We start from the raw sequence: 5,024 nt of genomic DNA on the forward strand, positions 1-5,024 counted from the left end.
TCAGACAACACACAGGGAGGAGGAAGTAGCTTCGGCAGCAGTGAGAGAAGATAGGGCTGACCAGGAGGGGAGGGGATCAAATGAAGTGGGTAGGGTTGAGGCTCTGGTCATGGGGGATTCCATCGTTAGACATGGGGGGAAAGTGTGTGGAGGAAAGGGAACCAGGGTAGAGTGTTATCCAGGAATTAGGTTGAGGCAGATGTTGAGGAAAGTAGAAGAGAAGGAAGAGGGAAAGGAGAAGGTGGTAGTGTTTCACGTTGGTACTAACAACGTAAGGCAAGCAGGTATAAGTACCAACATAGTTGGGGATGTGTGGGATCTGGTAAATGCAGCACGGATGAAGTTTAAGGAAGCGGAGATGGTTATCAGTGGAATACTCTGTAGGAGGGATACTGAGTGAAAGGTGATTGGGGATTTCAATGAGACTACGGAGTGGGTATGTGGGAAACTGAGAGTGAGATTTCTAGATCCTAATGGGTGGATAGAGACAGGGATCTGCGCCCAGATGGCCTTCACTTAAACCGCAGTGGTACATATAAGTTAGGAAACTTGTTTAGGAGGGTTATAGGCAGGTACATTCAGGGAAACGGGGTGGCCTAGGGAGCAGTGTTAAGTGAACAGGGAACTGTAAAAATGTTAGTGCTCAACTGTAGAAGCATTGTAAACAAAGGAATCGAATTAATTTAATAGATATATATACTTACCAGATATTGTAATAGGAGTTGAATCATGGCTGAGAAATGATATAATGGATGCAGAGATATTTTCACGGAACTGGAGTGTGTATTGTAGAGATAGGAGGGGAATGGTAGGAGGGGGAGTATTCATTCTGGTGAAAGAAGAATTTGTAAGCTACAAAAAAGTTAAAGATGAAAAACATGAAATTCTGGGGGTAAGGCTCTTCTCTAAAGATAATAGGCAACTTGATGTCTTTGGAGTGTACAGACCGGGAAAGGGTAGCGCTGACACTGATTCAGAATTATTTGATAAGATAATCAGCTATGTTGGAAATGATATGGAAAGGAATGTGATAGTAGCAGGTGATCTCAATTTACCAAATGTCAATTGGGAAGGTAATGCGAACGACAGGAAGCATGAACAACAAATGGCAAATAAGTTAATATGGGAAGGGCACCTGATTCAGAAAGTGATGGAACCAACTAGAGGGAAGAATATTTTGGTTGTGGTGCTGATAAAACCAGATGAGCTCTATAGAGAAACCGAAGTAATAGATGGTATTAGTGATCACAAAGCTGATTTTGTCGTAGTTAAAAATAAATTTAATAGAAAGGAAGGTTTTTAAAGTAGGACTATTAGGCAGAACCATATGGCTGATAAAACAGGCATGAGGGAGTTTTTAAAAAGTAACTGTGATCGGTGGAAAATGATAAATAAAAATGTAAACAGACTCTGGGATGGGTTTAAAGCAATTGTTGAGGAATGTGAAAATAGGTTTGTTCCTTTAAAGGTGGTAAGGAATGGTAAGGTTCCACTATATTATAAGAGAAGTAAAGAAACTAAGAAGGAGGTGCAGACTGGAAAGAAATAGAGTTAGAAATGGTTATGGAAGTAAGGAGAAATTGAAGGAACTTACTAGGAAATTGAATCTAGCAAAGAAGTCAGCTAAGGATAACATGATGGCAAGCATAATTGGTGGTCATACAAATTATAGTGAAAAATGGAAGAGTATGTATAGGTACTTTAAGGAAGAAACAGGTTCAAAGAAGGACATTCCAGGAATCATTAATGAACAAGGGGAGTGTGTATGCAAGGATCTTCAAAAGGCAGAACTATTCAGTCAGCAGTATGTAAAGATTGTTGGTTACAAGGATAATGTTCAGATAGGGGATGTGAGTAACACTAAAGAAGTATTAAAATTTACCTATGATAACAATGACATTTGCAGTAAGATACAAAAGTTGAAAACTAGAAAAGCAGCTGGAATTGAAAAGATTTCTGGGGATATACTAAAGGCAATGGGTTAGGATATAGTACCATATCTGAAATACTTATTTGATTATTGTTTGGTTGAAGGAGCTATACCAAATGAATGGAGAGTTGCTATAGTAGCCCCTGTGTATAAAGGAATGGGTGATAGACATAAAGCTGAAAATTACAGGCCAGTCAGTTTGAAATGCATTGTATGTAAGCTTTGGGAAAGCATTCTTTCCGATTATATTAGACATGTTTTTGAAATTAATAACTGGTTTGACAGAAGGCAGTTTGGGTTTGGGAAAGGTTATTCCACTGAAGCTCAGCTTGTAGGATTTCAGCAAGATATAGCAGATATCCTGGATTCAGGAGGCCAAATGGACTGTATTGCGATTGACCTATCTAAGGCATTTGATAGGGTAGATCATGGAAGACTACTGGCAAAAATGAGTGCAACTGGACTAGAATAAAGAGTGACTGAATGGGTGGCTATATTTCTAGAAAATAGAACTCAAAGAATTAGAGTAGGAAAAGCTTTATCTGACCCTGTAATAATTAAGAGGGGAATTCCTCAAGGCAGTATTATTGGACCTTTATGTTTTCTTATATATATCAACGATATGTGTAAAGAAGTGGAATAAGAGATAAGGCTGTTTGCAGATGATGTTATTCTGTACAGAGTAATAAATAAGTTACAAGATTGTGAGCGGCTGCAGGGTGACCTCGATAGTGTTGTGAGATGGATGGTGGACAATGGTATGATGATAAACGGGGTTAAAAGTCAGGTTGTGAGTTTCACAAATAGGAAAAGTCCTCTCAGTTTTAATTACTGCGTTGATGGGGTGAAAGTTCCTTTTGGGGATCATTGTAAGTACCTAGGTGTTAACATAAGAAAAGACCTTCATTGGGGTAATCACATAAATATGATTGTTAATAAAGGGTACAGATCTTTGCACATGGTTATGAGGGTATTTAGGGGTTGTAGTAAGGATGTAAAGGAGAGGGCATATAAGTCTCTGGTAAAACCCCAACTAGAATATGGTTCCAGTGTATAGGACCCTCACCAGGATTACTTGATTCAAGAACTGGAAAAAATCCAAAGAAAAGCAGCTTGATTTGTTCTGGGTGATTTCTGACAAAAGAGTAGCGTTACAAAAATGTTGCAAAGTTTGGGCTGGGAAGATTTGGGAGAAAGGAGACAAGCTGCTCGATTAAATGGTATGTTCTGAGCTGTCAGAGGAGAGATGGCGTGGGAGGACATCAGTAGACGAATAAGTTTGAGTGGTGTCTTTAACAGTAGAAAAGATCACAATATGAAGATAAAGTTGGAATTCAAGAGGACAAATTGGAGCAAATATTCGTTTATAGGAAGGGGAGTTAGGGATTGGAATAACTTACCAAGGGAAATGTTCAATAATTTTCCAATTTCTTTGTACATTTAAGAAAAGGCTAGGAAAACAACAGATAGGGAATCTGCCACCTAGGCGACTGCCCTAAATGCAGATCATGATTGATTGATTGATTGATTGATTGATTGATTGATTGATTGATTGATTGATTGATTGATTGATTGATTGATTGTCTTCCAACCACCACAGAAACATGCAGAAGTGATTATTAGACCTTGGATATTTAGGTGCTTAAATGTTATTTTATCTGCCTAAAATAGACTCTTGAATAAGTTCTAAAATATATTTAGGCAGCTTCAGTTTTACGTATTTTAAGAGGCATAAATTAAAAACCATGTTTATTTTGTTAAATTGATAATAACTCCTTGAGGGAAATATAAAACAATTTTTACTCACCTCTTTCGCACAAACATTGCAGATTATAATTTTACTATCTGATGTGAAACAAGGAAACTCCTGTAACCACTTTTTAATTAAAGATGATTTGGAACCTGACACTTTCGGCATAATTCATAGTGTACAGTGCACTGTTACACTCAGTTTCAAGATCATGCCGCTAGGTGCGCTGGGAATCAATGTCTTGCGATATCTTGCAGAGTGGCATATATTCTCTATAGTGTATTTGGTAGTTCTTGCAATTTTCAAACTTTAATTGCAATTATAATTTCTGTTTGTGCTTAGTAACAATTTATTATAATTAGGATATGTCTGAACGTAGTTTAAAAATTATTGTAGTGTAATGCAGTATCCTATTAGAAATTAGCGTGCTTATTCCCTTATTGTGATTAGATATGCCTGAATATATTTTTAAAAATTATTGTAGTGTATTGTAGTATCTTATTAGAAATTAGTGTGCTTATTCTCCATAATTAATGGCAGTTTTCATCCTGTTAGGGTGTTGTAGGATAAAAATATAGTATGATTAATTAGTATTTTAGAGTAGCAGTATATTAATTACCTTATTGTCATGTGATCTTTCTGTACTAACTTTTCCTTTTCTTTTCATTATTCCGTAAAGAATGGTTAAGGAGTGCAAGTGTAGGAAATGTGGGTGTGGACAGGCATTAAGGAGTATGAGGGAGGGGTTGGAGAGTTTGAGGGAGATAATTAGAATTCTCTCACAGGACAGGAAGGAAAGTAAGCCCCCTCAAACAATGTACAGGATACAGAAGGTGTAAAAGAGGAATGGAAAGGAAAAGGGGGAATTGTAGGAGACAGATGGTCTAATGAATTAAGGGGAAGGACATTGCAGGCTAAGGGCTGTATTCAGGATTAGATTTCATGGCAGGTGTCTGTGAGAAATTGGTATGAGTCACTGTAGGTAGAACAACACAGGCAAAATGAGGAACAGGGAACTGTTGCTGAGAAGTGTGGAAGTAGGAGGAAAGGAAAAGATAGGAAAGGGAAATGTAGAGGATAGAAAAGACAGGTGGAACAGGGTCATGGGAGGGAGAAAAGGGAGGAGAAAGTAGCTTCTGCAGCCATCAGGAAGATAGGGCTGACCAGGAGGGGAGGGGATCAAATGAAGTGGGTAGGGTTGAGGTTCTCGTCATGGGGATTCCATTGTTAGACATGTAGGGAAAGTGTGTGGAGGAAAGGAAACCAAGGTAGAGTGTTTTCCAGGAATTATGTTAAGGCAGATGTTGAGGAAGGTGGAAGAGGAGGAGGGAAAGGAGAAGGTGG

This window comes from Anabrus simplex, chromosome 3 (assembly GCF_040414725.1).
Source record: "Anabrus simplex isolate iqAnaSimp1 chromosome 3, ASM4041472v1, whole genome shotgun sequence".
NCBI classification, from domain to species: Eukaryota; Metazoa; Arthropoda; class Insecta; order Orthoptera; family Tettigoniidae; genus Anabrus; species Anabrus simplex.